This window comes from Macrobrachium nipponense, chromosome 47 (assembly GCF_015104395.2).
Source record: "Macrobrachium nipponense isolate FS-2020 chromosome 47, ASM1510439v2, whole genome shotgun sequence".
Lineage (NCBI taxonomy): Eukaryota > Metazoa > Arthropoda > Malacostraca > Decapoda > Palaemonidae > Macrobrachium > Macrobrachium nipponense.
The window spans coordinates 36,341,063-36,360,494 of NC_087222.1; the positions used below are offsets into that span (position 1 = coordinate 36,341,063).

The 19,432-nt window shown below is 46.6% G+C and overlaps 1 protein-coding gene across 1 annotated transcript in view; it reads left to right on the top strand.

Annotated features, from left to right (window-relative positions):
- The first annotated feature begins 248 nt into the window (after positions 1-248).
- The window catches only part of LOC135204909 (transcription initiation factor TFIID subunit 10-like), an 85,161-nt gene continuing 65,977 nt past the window's right edge, over positions 249-19,432 (top strand). The window contains exon 1 of the mRNA XM_064235165.1: positions 249-354. The gene's annotated coding sequence lies outside the window, so the exon portion shown is untranslated. The remainder of the gene's footprint in view (positions 355-19,432) is intronic.

The following is a 19,432-nucleotide window of genomic DNA, read 5'->3' on the forward strand; positions in this document are numbered from 1 at the left end:
ACATGTTGACACAGTTCCAGGTGTCTCGGTCGATTAATATGATTCCAAGAATTGTGAAGACATTCCCCAATTTGTATTGGAATAAGTAGCTTTGGAGTGGGACTGACGCATTGTTAGAACATTCTGGAGGGTGTACCAGCATGCTGATACACCCCATTTGATGTATATGCAATATATAGCAAGATATTGTTTGAATTTGAATGGACCTTGAGTCCCTGTCTTGCCCTAAAGTGAGCGAAGAAGAACCGAGAAGAAGAAGAGTCCATCTTTGTTGTTGTTTTCGTAAACACGACGCAATTTTCCTTTTATTTTACATTCTGGTGTCGTCAAATAGGAGCGTTTACTCGTGTAAAGGTGAGAGACCGATTAAATGTTAGTTGATTGATATTTTATTGAGCAATCGTCTTGTTTCTAAAGGCAGATTTGCCCAGATATGAGGCAAGGTTTGGGTCGCCTTACCTAGCTTAGGGTAGCATTGATGTGGGCTAGTGACACCACTCTTCACTTGTTATTTATAAACTAATTAGCGTATATTTCTGACAAATGGCTGACTATCTAGCGTAGGATTAACTACATGCAGCGTAACACAACGTAGGACACCACTAGCCTAGACTCTGGGCTAGGCTAAACTACTGTAATTAGGGTAAACAACCGCAGTCGATCCATCGTCATCGCGTGGCTCGGCCTTATCCATTTAATATTTAATTGGTGAATCAAGAATACAATTACATCTTTTAGCATACCATTCAAAAGACTGAAGTTTCGTCAACATAATGTGATATATGAAAGCCCCATACGAACTAAAATAAGCATGTGACGCTCCTCGTAAAATATTTTTTCAAGGCAGTTTTGAAATCCAACATGGCGGCTACCGTGGGATGTACTGTTTTTTATCAGTGATGAAAATCATCTTTCCCAGCCTTCCCAGCACTCATTTGAACAATGTTAGCGTATATATGTAACGTTTATTGATCTTACTCAAGATTGCAGTTGTAATCGGCACAATAAAACAACATTTTGTTGCCTATATTACTGAAAGTATGAAACTTTTTATTCCCGGGGTCATGGTTTGAACTGAATTCATTCTTACCTTGTAATCGGTGGTTTTTATCCTTACTGCCATCACAACTGAAACTCCGCAGTGCTTATTTGATTGTTATTATACACATTTTGGTCTCAGTTTACTCCACATTGCACTTTAAACAAGTTGCTGTTCCTGGTTCCTAAGCGCTCGCGCCACAAACACAGTTACGAACAGCAGACGACGACACAGCAAAGTTTTATTCCATAAATTGTTTACTTTCGACGACACAGCAGCAGTTTTATTCCCTAAATTGTTTACTTTCGACGACACGCAAAGTTTTATTCCCTAAATTTACTTTACGCGTTTAGTTACTAATTTACTTTGTTTATTTAAAAATGTTAATATATTCATGTTATTATCCTTTTTTTTTGCAACAAATTACCCCGAAAAATTACAGATATTTCTGAAGTAGATACAATCCAATGTTTCTAACCTTGTCGTACATCTTGCTGCCGAAAACCATAGAGGAACAGACTACGGATAAGTGGATTGTTTTTTTTTTTTTTTTTACTAGCACTTTTCATTGATTTAAGTCTATATTAGCATTTTGATTTTCTTTAATAATTGTTTGCCAGAAATAAATGTAACCTTTAATGTTTGCATGCTAAGAATGGCAAAATCATTGTTGCCACATTAGTGGAGCTTCACTCATACGCCGATGCATTATTATAAACTGTTTCTATGAATTCTAGTTGTCATAATAATGCAATAATGATAAAATTGCTTTAATATCTATGTATATATACTTCCAATACATAGCCTAATTTCACCAATTTCCATGTTTTGTGTAAGTGTTATACCCAGTTTGGAGGGTGAACACATACCGAATGGCCCCCTAGATGCTGACCCCTTGACGTGGGTAGGGGGCTTAGGGACCAGCAGCTGGGCTCTGATGCCTGGTGGGGTTGCTTTCTCAGTGGTCCTTGGGGGCCAGCTTCTGATCTAACTAAATTAGTCAGAACTTTTCCTTCTTTCTGCAATTTTTTCATCCTTACTACATCCTTCTCCTTCATGTAATATTTTTTATTATCATTTGGATTAATTATGTGGAATTTTCCACTTTTGTTAAATTTTACTGCTTAGGTGAGTCTGAGAAGGGATCGTGTTTTGGAAGGGGTTTGCATTCGAAGCTAATTGTGGGAGTTGTGGTGGTTGAGTCGCCACCTGATATGGTTTGGACCCAAGAGGTAGTGATGGGACCCTCCCATTGCTACCTTGAGGGCGGAACCATCTCCAAACATCAGCCCATCGGAATCCAGGGGGGGCTGGTGTTTGGGATGGGACTCCTGGCTTTTGTCCGGAAGCCCACCAATACGTTTGGAGTGGGGAGTCGGTCCCCATTAGTGGGGGCAGAACTCCCAGCAGGCGGATAGGCTTATACCTGGGCCACTGCAAGCGTATTGGTGCTATCCCGTAAGGGTAGGGTATGGGGTGGACCATTGGGAATCAACTCTCACTTGTGCCATTGGTGGAGAATGTGAAAACCTGACTGATCCACGATACTTTCTTGATAAAACCAAGCAGTTTTGGGTGTGTAGGTGAGCCAGTTTGTGTAAGGTGGTCTGGTGTGTGCGTGCTTAGTATCTTGGGATCGCTTTGTGGGCTTGTGCGGTTTGTTGGGGTGGGGAGTTTGGGCATTAGAGGCTGCCTTGATTTCCCTTTCTGATGTGCTGTTGGGGTCTCAGCGGGGCTCTTAGATTTTGGGTGCGCACTTTTTGGACTTCTGAATGTGAACCGGCATAATTCTATGGTTTGTTCATGAAACTTACCTGTCAGATATATATATAGCTGTATTTTCTGAAGTCCGACAGAAATTCAAAAACTTCCGGCACACACAGTGGTCGGCCAGGTGGTTAGTACCCATTCCCGCCGCTGGGAGGCGGGTATCAGGAACCATTCCCATTTTCTATTCATAATTTTTCTGTCGCCGGTGCTGGAAACACCTGTTTTCAGTACCTCCGTCTTAGGATTTTGGAAACTTCATGGCCGCTAAACATCCTAATTGTCTTTTGATTTATTGACTTGGATTTGTGGCTAGGCATAGCTTTCTTAAATTGTTTTGAATATGATTGCATTTTTTGTATATCTGAATCTAGTTAGGCTAGTTTCAGAGGTGTTGTCGCTAAGATAGGGTGTGGCTACCGAAAGCTTCGGTAGTTCCGCACTCGATATGCACGAGGGCTATGTGTCTTGCTTCTTTGTTGAGATTTGTCATGTAAGGAGTGTGAGACTTTGTCTAATTCCGTAAGGAAGACGTATGATTCGTATGTACGCAATTAATCAGTAAACAAAGTCAGGGTAGGCTAACCTACCTGTAGACTTTATTTTGCCTAACCCTGTAGTATGGCCTACGGGCTATAAATATGTCTCGTGAGGTAATGCCCTTTTACGTTATAGATTCCATCTGTATCTTGGAATCTAAGGTGCTCTAGCTCTCCTATCATTGTGGTGAAGAGTGCTACTTCTGTAGTTGTTACTCCTAACCCTGTAATGTTGCCTTCGGGCCCTAAACAGTTTCTGTAGAGGGTATTGACCTTTCTCTGATACTCTATCGATTCGTAACTTAGAATCGAAAGTGCTGGCTTTGGAGAGCAAAAGTGAAGTGGCTAAGTGCAGTGACAGTGCCCCTTGTGTAGTGGAGGGTGCGTCAGAATCGCCTTATTTCGCCTCTAGGCCGGGACCTCTGCTTGACTCCCAGGAACATGGGAGTAGAGCATGTCGAAAGCCGAAGGAGGGTTACGAGGAACTCCCACCGACTGACGTGCCTTCGGCTGACCTGAAGTTACTCCCAGGGCTGCCAAAAGTGCTTGCACGAATCCTGAAGGATTGCTTCTCGTCCTCCGAAGCGTCCTCCCTGCGCAGGGTTTGGAGCTTTCGGAAGGACTCGCGCCCTCTAAATAGAAGCTTTATAGAAGAGGACGTTTCACGTCCTCTCTCTCTCTCTCGTCATGCGTTGCAGTGAGAAGTAAGAAGGCGAACGTCGCCTGAACTCGTGTACGTCTTTCCACAGAGAAAAGGGAAAGCAAGTCATATTAGCAGGACGTAGAGCGCGGACGTCCTAGCTTTGTTGCTGTGAGAATAAGAAGGCGTTCCCCTCGCCCCGCGTATTCTCACACGATCAACCCTTCACCTGAGACTGCTTCGTGCAGTCGTTTTTCTCTCCAGATGTCTAATGCTCTTCCCTGAAGGCAGTTTCGCTTGCATTGACGCCTGTCAGGAGCGTGACGCTTTTCTGCACGCTTTTTTTTTGACGCTCGGCTTGGACGGGACTTTTCGGTTGGATGGACGCCAGGCGCGCGCGGGTGCACGCCAAGCGCGCACCGCTAGTACGCCGAGGCCGAGCGCGCCAACGCCAGTGGATAACGAGCGCGAGCGGCGCGCGCCAGTGGACGCCGAGAGTGCTCGCTGCTCGCCAGTGGACGCCGAGCGTCGCCTCGCTGCTAGCCAGTGGACGCCGAGCGCGCGCGCCACGCCACGCAGCCAGGTGTGTCGCCTGGCTGAACGTTTCTGTTGAAGTCTTCAAGCTGATTTGGGCCTAAAGATTTTTTTACCTAACTTCGGTGATCCCTTCTACATCGCCTGCGAAGAATGTGAAGTAAGCAGTGCTTCGGAGGAAGCTTAAAGTGAAAAGGCAACTTCGTTTTCGAAACCCAGCAAGACCACGGGTTTCGTGAATTATAGAGGTCTCTGTCAGTAATATTGCTTTTCGTAAAGTCCAGGATTGGATGGAGTTATGGAAAGCTCAAGGAAAGATCTCTTTTGCTCTACCGCAGTCAAGACTTTGCGGTAAGGCAGCTATGGGTTATGTAAAAGCTCGACGTCCTGCACGTCAGGACTCTCGGCACGTTCAGTAGGATTCTTGCAAAGGCACTCATCAAAAGGACGCTCTTCAGGAAAGCGCAAGACAGGACTTCCTTTGCCATACTGCCAATAAATTTTGATACGGGAGAGGAAGCTGGTTGGAGACTTTTCTTCCTCTTCCCAGGATAATTTTGCAAGCTTTTTAGCCCATCTGAAAGGGCTTTTCAGATGATAGATTTTGTTAGTTCTTAGTCGGGTTACTACGCTGCCGAATTGAACATCGTCGTTCTACCTTTTAACAGGATTCTGCCCTTCCTCGTTTGAGACGGGAATCGAAAATAAAATGCTCGACTTCTGGATTACGTTTTGTCAATTCAGTGAATTTCCCCCATTGACAATATACAGGGGGTCCTCGAGTTACGATGTTGATCCGTTCTTACGATGCGTCGTAACACGATTTTCAGCGTAAGTCGGAACATTGAAAAATACCACATGATTTAATGTAAATACCTATCAATAACAACGAGAGAACAATTCCTTACCTTTATTAGTTTGATTGGCTTGCACACTGGAGAGGAAGCTGCGGTGCTGGAGAGACTGGGGGAGGTTAGTGAAGAGAAAAAGAACCTCCAGAAGTTGCTGGAGATGCTGAGGCAGGTGATTCAATTAATTATTAACCACTACGCTGCTTAGTTATCACTGTCGCTTTCATAGAGCAGATCCTTTCACATGTTCAACGATGCGCTCGTTTATCTTTGATAATGGTAGCAACGGTCGAACGGCTAAGGCAAGCGAAGCGGCCAATGTTTGTTGGCGTTTCTCCCTTCTCAGATCGCTTTATAATGTCCACTTTAATTTCCATGGTGATGGCCTTTCTTTTTTTCTTCGATGCACTACCATCAGAAGAGTCCGCCTTGCGCTTGGGAGCCATAACAAAGAGCAAAAAGTTACAAAAACGATACAACACGAGGGAGAGAGAGGCAGTGTAAACAACCAAAATGGCGTATGGGCGAGAATGAGCGTACGCGAGCAAACGCCGTCCTCTCCCCCACAAAGCGTATTCTTCCGCCGTGCGCCCGGAACTAGTTCGCTTTGTTTACGTTGCTTACGACGCTAAACCGCGTAAGACGGAACGACGCAAAATATTATTTTTTATATTTTTATGGGGGCGCGTTCGTAACCACGAAACATCGTAAGTCGAGACCAGCGTAACCCGAGGACTTACTGTACTATCGTTTTGTCAAGTAAGTGGGTATCCCCTCATTGACAAAATATCTCTTTGTCCCGTAAATGGGTTAGTTCTCATTGACAAAATTCTCATTAACTTTATATTGCGTGTAAGCGGATAAGAATCTTATTGAACAAGATTCGGAAGAGCTCTCATTCATCATTCGCAGACTCGTACAAGAATAGACTTGTAGACTACGTCAATGAACGCTTATGTCCAATAACATAAGAAGCTTGAGCTGTCCGCTTCAATTCTCTTGAGTTTTGTTTATGAAACTTGCCTGTCAGATATGTATGTAGCTGTATTTCCGAATTCAGCTATAGTATATATGTCTGCCAGGTAAGTATGAAAAACTTTATTGCAAATATAATATCATATTTTGCCTTGCGTTATTTTACTACTGGTTGGTTCAAGTCATATACGCTTGCTGTAGTTACCTCTTCGGATGGCAACCGAGAGGTCTATTGTCTATATTATTTTAAGGACATTAATCGTTACTCCCTGCAGCCTTCCATTGGAGTTTCCGATTTATCTTTTACCGTTGTATGGTAGTGTTATGACGACACAAACGCATCTATATATTTAGCGTTTTCTGTTTCGCTTAAATATACCAGCTTGAGAGTCTCTTTATGCTAAAAATTACGGACCTATTTCTTTCGTAGAATAGGGTAGCTGGCAACCCAGGCATAAAGTTAAGAGACGACGATCGTAAGCTGCTGCTGTCACTGTCCTCTCCGCCAGTCCAAACGAGGCAGTAGCCAGCTCGTTCGCTGTCATGCGCGGTAGGTTACGTCTCTCTCTCCTGCGGGATTGACTGACTAACCGTATCTCTGTGCTGGCAGTTACGTCTCTCTCTTCCTGCGGGATTGACTGACTAACTGTATCTCTGCCTACAATCACGGACTTTAGCCTAGATTGAGGGGATTTCTTACATGAATGAATAAACATTGCATTCGTTTTGCCTTACTATGTTCTCAGAGATATCTCTTACTCCTTTCGGTGCTCGTTACCGCACGGTATAGGACTACGAGTCTACCGCAACATTTCACTATTATATGCTCTCCTGCTTAGGCAAAGCGCAGCCTTTTTAGGGAAGTAAACATACTGTGTGAGGGAATGGATGAGCTTGCTGGGGACCATTTCCTTCCTAAAGAAGTTTGTTTTCCCTGAATAGACTGCAATTCAGACCTCTACAGTTTTTTCCTACTGGGAAACTGAAATTTTATTAAAGATCTAGGAATGATTCTGAACATCTCTCGGTGCGTTAAGTATCACTTGAGGTGATAGAAAGAAGGTGCCGGACATCTGGAGAGTGTTTCAGATGTCCTGGATCATAATCTGAAAGAAGTGGAAGCAATTCTGTCGTCCCTCCAGTCCTGGAAACGAGTTTTTGGAACCCTTAGTGGCCATATCAACTCTGATCTTCCACAGCTCTCTCATATCTTAGGAAGTATCTTCTCTCGGTCCCTGTTCGGGTTTAACGAGAAAGAGCCTATTATAACAACAGGCGTAGAAGTGTAACGATCCTCTAGAGGTTCGTTACAGGATTGCAGAAGTCCGTACGAATCGTCTGCGATCGACGGCAGCAACTACTGACTTCCGAGTGGAATCTTTCTTTAGAAGTATGTTGAGAGTTATGGAGACTTTAGGACGTTCCTTTCATACATCTCTTCGCTATGATATTGAACAGGGATGGATGTTTAGTCTCTTTTCCCTTTTTTCAAACGCTTAGAAATGTAATAAGATGATTTATACCATCACAGGGAGCGACAATGGCGCTAATCGCCCCATGTTGGCCTTCAAGATCCTAGATTCACAGAGGTCACGTCCTTCCAAGGACCTTTTCCGAGAGAGTCGGTCTACTTTAAACACGAAAGGTACCTATAACCTCTCCGCTCTGAGGTCTGACTACGTTCAGACTATCGAGATGTTGACAGCATAAGATTGCCGTCTTCCCTTTCCGTTTGAAAGAATGGATAAGCTGGCAGTCACAACTATTAAAGAATACGCAAATAGGTTGTTGACGGCCTTTGGCTCAGAGATTTGCTTCTGTCAAACAACAAAGCGCCCTTCACGATCTTTGAGTTCTGTGGAATCTCGAAACTCGCTCACCATCTACTTTTTGTCTCACCCTGTTTTCTCGGAGTCAGACACTCGTGCGAGATCAGGAGACACATAGTAGCCCTGAGTTTCTTGTTGACGAAGTCGGTTGCGTTTACACCCCCCGATGATCGTTTAACATGAGACCAGGTTGGACTGTCAGGCATTCGTCCTTCGGGACTGAATCGCCTTTTTGCTCCTCGCTCCTTTCTCCTGGCACCAGAAGCTCGAGTCAGGAGTGGCTCAGGAGTTGATTCGCTAACGACGTTGGGTTGCGTTCATACCCCAAGGTTTGCTTAGCTTGAATCGCCCAGGCAGTCCAGACAATCATCCTTCAGCGAAGAATAGTGCATTATGGTCTTCAGGGTACAGCCTTGCTGTCCTTGATTCGTCTGACTGACTTGTCAACTGGTCGGTCACCTGACTTTAGTACAGACTTGACTGACTGCTGTCCAGATCGAAGCTTTCAATATGGAACTTAGACATAGTCTGAAGTTCTTGATGTCAAAGCATTCGAACATCTCCTACCTGTTAACTTCTTGCACGTGATCAGGAAGGCCTTTTTCTAACCACCCTAGATAGCGACAAAGAGGGTTAGTGAGGTTTTCAGCCATCGTCAGAAGTTTTGGCATTAGAGAAACACAAGCGGTGCGTTCTCTAAGCCTTCCGTTGTGGCCTAAGAATGGAAACCCGTCTTGTTCTTGGGCCAGGAGCTTGGAATCAAGGATGGCACAAGTTATTGGCAGGAGCCAGAGAGAGTCCTGTGCCCTGTCAGGTCTCTCAAGTTTATCTACATGAAACTCAAGAAAGTCGAAGTCGTACGGACAATCTGCAGTGTTCCCGAAAAGACCAGACTTGCCCATATCGAAGAACACCCTGGCTTTATTGTTAAGGAGTTCTTTCAAAAACGCTCCTTCATTGTGTTGGCACAAAGATTTGAAATATGATATTGTAATGATACAATTAAGTTTGTTCATACTTACCTGGCAGATTATATATATAGCTGTAATTTTTCCGAATCCGACAGAATTTAAAAACACTTACGCACACGCAGTGGGAGTCAGGTGGTTAGTACCCATTCCCGCCGCTGGGAGGCGGGTATCAGGAATCATTCCCCATTTTCTATTCATAATTTTTTATTTCCACTGTCTCCTGAGGGGAGGGGTGGGTGGGTACTTGATTATATATATCTGCCAGGTAGTATGAACAAACTTAATTGTATCATTACAATATCATTTTGTTCATGAAAACTTACCTGTCAGATATATATAGCTGAATCCCACCTTTGGTGGTGGGAGTAGACAGAATAGAAGAAATTTTAGGAAACATATATATTGCAGATAATTGATATCTTGATTCCTTACCTGTTAGCATAGCTGACTTCGTGGTTACTAGCCGCGTAAGTCTGCTTGTGCTACTAGAGTTGCCAGCGAGGTAGAGACCTATATAGCTGGTGCACTCCAGATGATCTGTCAACAGGGGCGGAGACCACGACGTGACTAGACCATTGACCATACAAATGAGGGCAACGAGTAAAAACCAAACCACCTGGCGTAGCCTACCAAAAGTATCCGTCCACATAGACTAGCTAATGGAAGGGAGATCCGCCGCAGGCGGTCAACCCCACAACCATAACACAAGTTAAAACTCCCCTAAACCATTAAAAAGGATAGGATGAGCGCTACCTCCTGCCCCAAAAAAACAGTGTCTCAAGCGAACGGTTATGGTCCGTAGCGAGTAACAATTTTCGTATGTTGCTTTCACCTCCCCGCAGGTAGTGTGAAGCGAACACCGAATTGCTTCGCCAATAAGTGGCGCCCAAAATGTCTTTGATTGCCATATTTTTGTGAAAAGCCACCGAAGTAGCAATAGCCTCAACTCGTGGGCTTTCACTTTTAGAAGCTCCATGTCACTTCTTTACTACACTTTTCATGGGCTTCCTTAACCGTACTTCTTAAGAAGAACGCCAGTGCATTCTCGACATCGGAAGATCTGGTTTTTTTGGTTTTTTTCACAGAGCACCACAATTTCGTTCTCCGAAGAACCTCTGCATGCTCCTGGTTCTCTGCAAATAAACTTGAGAGCCCTGACAGGACACAGGACTCTCTCAGCTTCAGTCCCACTAGCTCCGACACCCCTTGATCTCGAACGTTCTCTGGTTCCAAGGGTTGGAAGGGTTTCTTCTTCTCCGTTCATTTGCTAAGAACGTAGGACTTAAAGGACAAAAAACTGCACTATGATCCTTGAACCCAATATGCTTGCTTATGACTTGAATTTCGCTAACCCTCTTCGCCGTCGCCAGAGCGGTTAGGAAAATGGTCTTCTTAGTAAGATTCCTAAGCGAGGCTAAATGGAGCGGTTCAAATTGACTCGACATGAGAAACTTCAGTACCACGTCTAAGTTCCACGATGGTACTTTAGGTTGGAGAACTTTCACAGTCTCAAATGATCTAATGAGATCATGAATGTCTCTATCATTCGCTAAGTCGAGTCCTCTATGTCTGAAGACCACAGAAAGCACGCTTCTGTAGCCTTTAATCGTGGGGGAACGGCTAGTTTCGCTTCTTTCCTAAGGTGAAGGGAAAGGATCTGCTATCTGGCTCACAGAGGTTGAGGTGGAGGAAATGCCCTTCCTTCTGCACCAACTTCTAAAGACAGCCCACTTTGATTGGTAAACTGCGATTGAGGAGGGCCTCCTTGCGGTGGCAATCGCCGTTGCCACAGGTCTTGAAAAAACCCACCCTCGCTCTGGCCAACTTCTTGATAGTCGAACGCAGTCGAACTCAGAGCGGGGAGGTTTTTGTGGTACCATCTCGAAGTGGGGCTGTCTGTGAGTAGATCTTTCCTTAGGGGCAGAGTCCTCGGAAAGTCTACTAGGAAGGACATCACCTCCGTGAACCAGTCTGGCCGCTGGCCAGAAGGGGGCGATGAGGGTCCATCTCGCTCCATTCTGATGCAGCGAATTCATTAAACCTCATTACTTCCCCGAGGATTTTGAATGGGGGTGGGGGTAAAAGCGTAAATGTCTAGTCCCGACCAATTCCACAGTAGGGCGGTCCTACCTGCCACTGCTCCCCTGGGTCCAGAACTGGGGGCCAGCAATACAGCTGGAAGTCTTCTTCGTTCGGGAAGTTGCGGGAAAAACGTCCACATGAGGACGTTCCCCACAGCTTCCATAGCGCCTGGCATACTTCCTGATGAAGGGTCCATTCCGTCGGCAGAAGCTGTCCTTGTCGACTGAGAAGGTCCGCTCGCAACGTTTTCCACGCCTGACACAAAACCTTGTCAGAATCGTGACGTTTTGCGACTTCGCCCCCAAATCAGGATATTCCTCGCGATGACGAACAGAGAATGAGAGTGAGTTCCCCCTGTTTCCTGAGGTATGCCAAGGCTGTGGTGTTGTCCGAGTTTATCTGAACCACTTTGCTGGAGACTTCCTCCTCGAGAACCTTAGAGCGAGGTAAACCGCTGAGAGTTCTTTTATGGTTGATGTGCCAGGACACCTGTTCCCCCTCTCCAGGTGCCTGACACTTCTCTCCTCCCCAGTGTTGCTCCCCAACCCGTGGAGGACGCGTCGGAGAACAACACTAGGTCGGGGTTCCGAAGCTTGAGCGAAAGTCCTTCCGCAAGCTCTTTGGATCCAACCACCATTTGAGGTGCTTTTTCACTTCTTCCGTCAAAAACAAGACCTCTTCTAGATCCTGTTTGCGTGACCAATTGCTTGAGAGGAAGAACTGAAGTGGTCGGAGGTGCACCTTCCCAGAGAACAACTTCTCCAGTGAGGAAATGGTCCCCAGCAGACTCATCCATTCCCTCACCGAGCATGTTTCCTTCCCTAGAAAGGCCGACACTTTGTCCAGGCATTGAAGTGTCGCCCCTGGGACGGAAAAGCCCGAAAAGCCACTGAGTCCATCTGAATCCCCAGATAGACTAAGGATTGAGAAGGAGTCAGATGCGACTTCTCGAAGATTCACCAGAAGTCCCAGGGACTTCGCTAACGACAGAGTCGTGTGAAGGTCCTTCAGACACCTGTCTTGCGATGAGGCTCGAATAAGCCAGTCGTCTAGGTAGAGAGAGATCCTTATTTCCGCAAGATGGAGGCACCTCGCAACGTTCTTCATAAGAACGTGAACACCATCGGCGCCGTGCTGAGACCGAAGCAGATTGCCCTTGAATTGGAAAATCTTCCCTTTCAGGACAAACCGCAGGTATTTCCTTGATCGGGGATGGATGGGGTACGTGAAAGTACTGCGTCCTGAAGGTCTAACGAGACCATCCAATCCCCCGGTCTTAAAGCTGCAAGCACGGATTGAGGTGTCTCCATCTTGAACTTCTGCTTGGTAACGAAAGCGATTTAGACTGCTGACATCCAGAACGGGGCGCCACCCCCCTGACTGCTTCGGCACTAGGAACAGACGGTTGTAAAACCCCGGAGAACTCCGGTCGAAGACCTGTTCCACTGCCTGCTTCTCGATCATTTGATCTAGTAGATCGTGGAGCCACTTTCTGCTTTTCTCCCTGATACGACGGAGACAAATCCTTTGGTGTCGAAGACAGCGGGGGTAACATCAGGAAAGGAATTCTGTACCCCTTCTTGACGATGTCCAGAGACCAAGCGTCGGCACCTCTCTCTTCCCAAGCTTTCGCGAAATGTAGAAGCCTGGCTCCTACCGGTGTCTGAAGGACTTCCCTCTCACTTCTTGCTCTTGGAAGGAGCGGGAGTCTTGCCTCTGAAAGAGCCTCTTCCTCGAGGGGCTGGCTTCGAGGAAGAAGCGGATCGAAAGGGCTTCGACTTCTTCAAAGCAGAGGACCCAGAAGACGAAGAAGTAGCAGGCTTCCTAGAAGACTGTGCCAGAAGGTCTTGAGTTGCTTTCTCCTGGAGACTAGCAGCTATGTCCCTTTACCATAGACTGGGGGAAGAGATGTTTCTGAGAAAGGAGCGAAAAGAAGATCCGCTTTTTGCGCGTGTGAGACCGACTTTGCAGTAAAATTGCAAAAAAGTGCTCTTTTCTTAAGCAGTCCGTGCTGAAATGAGCAGCCAATTCCTCAGAACCATCCCTGACGGCCTTGTCCATGCAAGACAATACACTGGACAGCTCCCCAGACTGATGGAATCAGAAAACTCCTGGACCTGGCATCCAATACTCCCCAGGCACCAGTCAGAAAATTAAAGACTCTAGTGTCCTGAAGAGGCCTTTAAGGTGAAAGTCTAACTCGCTATGTGTCCACGAGACCTTCGAGGAAGACAAAAAAGATCTTCTGGTGGCATCTACAATGCTACCAAAGTCTCCTTGAGCTGAGGCTGGAAGCTTGACTCCGACGTTTTCTCCCTTCTCATACCACATACCAGCTTTGCCACCGAGTCTTGAAGGTGGTAAAGCGAAAGAGGTCTTGCCCGAAGCTTTCCTCTTTTCCATCCAATCATGGAACTTTCTAAAAGCTTGCTTCGTAGAAAGCGACTTCTTCATTATCACAAAGCCCGAGATCTTAGCAGCTTTGGAAGACGAAAACTGAGAGGGAGGAGTACGTAGGAGCTTCAGGTTGGAAAGTGTCTTGCAAAGACTGACTGAAGTTAAACGAGTCAAAACCTTGTAGTCCGTCGAAATGGAGCCAACTGCTGTTCTTCGTCCACTTCGACGAAAGCGTCACTAACTTCCTCTTCAGACACTGGAGAAGTCGGAGGAAGTAAAGAAGAGTCCTGAGCTTTCTCAAAAGAGAAAGAACAGCGAACGGAAGAGTTCCCGCCTCCGCTTGTGCTTGCGGAAGTGGAAAACTGACGTCCGTAGGCGCGCGTTTGGCGTCCGAAGCCAATCTACTGGCGCCGACAGAAGCGCGCTCAAACGCCGCAGGTGTTACACTGGCGTTCCCACTGCGCGCTGAGCCGTCCACTGGTGCGCGCCGAGCGTCCACTGATGCGCGCCGAGCGTCCACTGGTGCACGCCCGAGCGTCCACTAAAACTCTCTGAGCGTCCACTGGCGCTCGCGAAACTTGCACCGAGTCACGTTTCGGCGTCCACTAAAGCGCGGGTTTGACTTTCACAGAAGCGCGCTCGCATCTAAAGAAACTCGCTTCTTATCCACAAGTTTTCGTAGCAGCGGAAACAACCGCTTCACGAGAGCGAGAAACTAATTTCTCGCCTCCTCTAGAAAGTTGCTGGGGAGCAGAACGAACTCTAGAGGGAGACTCAAACGGAGAGAGAGACGAGCGGAGAGGGAGAGGGAGAACGCCTCGACCCTCTTCACAGGAAGATTGTCATCCTTCTTACGGCGACGTGGAACAGTCTCTCTCGAAGGAAAAACATCTCGAAGTTGCTGCTGAAGAGACTGGAGAATCTTGCTTGTAGGTGAAGCCTCCTGTTTTCTGGGGGGGGAGGGGCTGATCCTGTGAGCAGGAGAGTGGCGAGGGGACGCTTCTTGCTACTCCCAGGAACGCCGCTTCACGCACCTTAGAGCGACTGCGGCGCTCGAAAGAAACATCTAGGGAAGATTCCGCCTCCGAATAATCCTTACGCTTCTTCTGCGGAGGAAAAGCAGCAAACGCACTATCAGGCGACGAGCAAGTTCCGGAGAACAACTTGGACGTGAAGCGTCCCGAACGCGAGCCGTCCTTTTCAGCGGACGTGATGCGGTATGAGAGCTCCACCCCTTGCGCGGGGAGGAAGCTTCAGAAGAAGAAAAAGCATCCTTGAGAAGACGTGCACGCGCACGACTCCTTGGCAGTCTGGGTATGTTCGTCAGAAGCGCCGAAGGCACGCCAGATCGGTGGGGGTTTCCTCTAACGCCCTCCTTCGACTTTCGACTATGCTCTCTCCCGTAATCTGGGAGTCAAGCAGAGGTCTAGGTCTAGAGGCGGAATGAGGCCGATACTGACGCACCCTCCACTACACAAGGGGCACTTTCACTGCACTTCTCTTCACTTTTGCTCTCCAGAGCTAATACTTTTGATTCTAAGTTACGAATCGATTCAAGAATTAGCGATCAAAGTATTACCTTCTACCGACACTGTCTCAGGGGCCGGAGGGCAACACTAGGGGCAGGGGTAGGAGCATAATCTACAGAAAGGAGGGTTAGCAGGAGAATAATTTAAATCTTGCCTACCTGAAACACTCTGGAGGAAGACCTCCTGAACCTATCTCGCTCAAGTTTCTTAAGATAGGTTTCATACGCCTTCCATTCCGACTCTGTTAGTCTTTCACACTCCTTACAACGACTTTCAAACGTCACATTCATTCCCCCTGCAAACTTTACAAACAGAATGTGGGTCTACTGAAGCTTTCAGTAGCCTACCTCTACATTCAGACATGGAACAAAAATCTACGCTAGCAGAACTAGACCTGACATCTTGATCAAAGAAAAAATCAATACCAAATTCAAATCAAAACCAAAGTCAACGTGTGCCAAGCCACCGATCCAATTCAGATACCAAAGAAAACCAAAAGGGAGTACTCAAGTAGCTAGTAAGTTTCCAAAATCTGGACGGAGGTGCTGCAAACAGGTGTTTCCAGCACCGGCGACAGAAAAATTATGAATAGAAAATGGGAATGATTCCTGATACCCGCCTACACGCGCGGGAATGGGTACTAACCACCTGACTCCACTGCGTGTGTCGTAAGTGTTTAAAATTTCTGTCGGATTCGGAAAAATACAGCTATATATATATCTGACAGGTAAGTTTCATGAACAAAAACTTTTGATTTGAATGCTCACGAGGTGAGGGCGCGGCCTCGGAAGCATTTCAACAGAGCATGGCACTCAGCAACATCCTGAGTACCAGTTTTAGCGAAGCAACTCTGTGTTCAATTCACACTCCTGCGAGATGTGAAGATGGCATATGAGATCTGCTGCTCGCTAGGGCCATACGTCGTCTGCGACACAATCTTGGGGGCAAGTAGTACCACTCATCCTATCCTGTAGAAAATGGTAGGAAGAGCTCTTAATTTAGTAGTTGAGTCGCCGACAACGGTGACTTCTTAACTCTTAGCCTTAGTTAACACACCCTTAACTTTGGCTAGGTTGGTCAGGTGGTGATATATATATATATATATTTTACTTTTACTTCTTAGCCCTCATGGTAATGGTCAATATGGTCTAGTCACGTCGTGGTCTCGCCCCTGTTGACAGATCATCTGGAGTGCACCAGCTATATAGGTCTCTACCTCGCTGGCAACTCTAGTAGCACAAGCAGACTTACGTGGCAATAACCACGAAGCCAGCAATGCTAACAGGTGGAACCAAGATGTAAATCATCTGCATGCATTTGTTTTCCCAAAATCCTTCTATTCTGTCCCTTCCACTCAACGGTGGGATTCAGCTATATATATATCTGACAGGTAAGTTTCATGAACAAAATGATATTGTTATGATACAATAAAGTTTGTTCATACTTACCTGGCAGATATATATAATTAAGTAACCCACCCACCTCCCCTCAGGGGACAGTGGAAATAAAAATTATGAATAGAAATGGGAATGGTTTCCTGATACCCGCCTCCCAGCGGCGGGAATGGTACTAACCAACCTGGCCGACCACTGTGTGTGCCGGAAGTTTTTGAATTTCTGTCGGACTTCAGAAAATACAGCTATATATGTCTGCCAGGTAAGTATGAACAAACTTTATTGTATCATAACAATATCATATTTGGTTACTAGTTCTCCCTCCCCTGGATCCGACGACTTACTGGCACTGGCAACGACTTCTGGCATGAAGATGGATATGAGCTCGGCTATCGGACAGAATAAAAAACTGAGACACCAGGGTAAATCTGGTGGATTTGATCCTTATAGTAGAGTCCTTCATTGCACTAATATAAACTTGTCATTAGATTATGAATGTTTGTACAGTGTAATGAAACAATTTAATGTATGACACTTACCTGGCAGGTATATATATAGCTATATTCTCTGTTCCACCTGGCAGAAATTTTCAAAACTCACGGCAAACGCTAGTAACCTATTAGTAGTTCAGGCAACCACCACCCCGTTACCGTGGCGCTAGCGCTAGGAACCGTTCCCAATTGGGCCAGATTTTCTCTGCCAGCCGAACCGGCAACATTGTTGGTGGTTCCCTGCTAGGATTTTCATTCTCGTTGCTGACTTTTCATGGATTTTGGTATTGTACTCGGAAACGTTAGCTTGGCATTCGCTTTGGATTGTTCTTTAAAGATGTCTGATACTGGAAGTATGTTTAGAGTGTGTGTAAAAGAGGGGTGTAAGGTAAGATTGCCGAAAGCTTCGGTCGACCCTCATACCATTTGTAAGAAGTGTAGGGAGAAGGTGTGTACTTGGGAGAATAGATGCATTGAATGTGAGAATTTATCAGAGAAGGAATGGAAGATATTTATGAAATGTTGAGAGACTTGAGAAAAGATCGTGTAACGGAGATCTGTTTCTCGTAGTGAGAATGTCAAATTCTTCTAGTAAAAAGGAGTGAATGTATTTCCTCTCCAGCTCCTTCAATGTAGAGTTGGTAGTTCCTTCTCCCCAGGTATCCTCCTGCGCCCTGCATGCTATCGGAGGAGGCGAACGATACAAATATTGTGAAGGTGTTCGCTGCCCACCCTTGCGTCCATGGCGACCAGATACAGCGACTTACAGATAGAGTTAGTGCTTTCGACGTGTCAGTGAAAGTGTAGTGGAGGGGGCGTCTGATCGTCTCTCTCGTGCTCAACCTAGACCTAGACCTCTGTCAAGCTCCCAGACCAAGGGAGAAGGCCATGTCGACAGTCAAAGGGAGGCGAGAGGGGTTTGTCGCGGTCAGGCGTCCCTTCGAACAGTCCTGTTGCAAGTTCCCAGGCTGTTGCAAGTTCCCAGGCTGTTGCAGTTCGCCGTAGAAAAGGCGTAACTGGGAAGTGTGCGTCCTAGGAAGGTCGAAGGTTACGACTTCCGAGAAGAGAAACGTCGGTATGCAGTGGTGTCTCGCCCCCATCAAGAGGACTTTCAGGACATCAACTGCTCTCGAGAGACATGCTCAAGATCGTGAGGCTTGGAGTAGTCCTGAGGTGTTGTCCTCCTCAGAAGACGGGGAGGGGGGGGGCGCAGTTCCGATCAAGAGGAAAAGGATTTTTCGTGCTAGAGAGGAATCAGGGCGCACTGGCGCATATACGTCCTTCCTCGGCCTGGTATTTCGATGGGAGAATCTCCTCCGTCTTCTTGTCTTAATTTCCTCGTCTTTCTCCGTCGGGTAGAGTGCAAGATCGCTCTCCGTTAGGTCGCAGTCCGCTCGTAATCCTCCTCCTTCGTCGTCTACCATTCAGGAGGATAGTACGAAGGGTTTTTCTTAAGGGAAATGCAGTCCAAGCTGGCAGTTCTGGTGAAGTCCTGGGATCCGCCTGAGCAAGCATCTTCGAGGCGTAAGGACGATTTCCTTCCCATTAAGTCTTCTAAAACGGAATACAAGGACGCGTTCGCCGAGGACTCAGGACGCAGTAGCGCTAGGAGGACAAGCGATCGCTTGGGTTTGCAGGACGCAGAACACAGGAAGAGAATGCTTTCGGAGGAAGCAGGACGCAAACATCAGGACGCGGGACCATTTGTGGACGCAGGACGCAGGCGACAGGAAGCAGGCGTGTCTACGATGGACGCAGGACGCAGGCGGCAGGACATCGAGAGGCGGCAGGACGCAGACTCCTCGGTAGCCGCAGGACGCAGGCGGCGGGAGGACGCTATTACCGTCAACGAAGCGTCAACACGACAATGAGTTACAAGACATTTCTTCAGCAGAAGAAGAATTGGAATTAGTTAGGAAAAGAATACGGAACCTTCTTCAGATTATAAGGTTCTAACTGCACGTCTTATTGCTATTTATGAGGGGGAATTTAAACCGACAGCTCCGTATCCCCCTTATCACAGTTTTCCAAGACTAGGACTCCAAAGAAGTCCTCTTTCCTTAAAATGACGATGTCAATTTCGGCGAAGAAGGCCCTTCAACGTGTGAATGACTGGATGAAGGAGAAGAAAGAAGCGGGAAAAATACTCTTTCTTTTTCCACCAGCTAAGTTAGCTTCTAAATCGGAGTATGGTACGCTACTGGAGAAAGTCTAGGCTGGGAGTACCTGCCTCCTCCCAGGGGGACTTCTCCAGTATAGTAGACAAGCTCACGCAGACAGGCGTTACAGTCTGCTAAGGTCTGGTGGGGACGTCTTCAGAATTTGACCATCTTTTTTTAAAGGGATTTTTAGGACTTTCGAAGTCTTCAATTTCCTGGATTGGTCTTTGGGAGC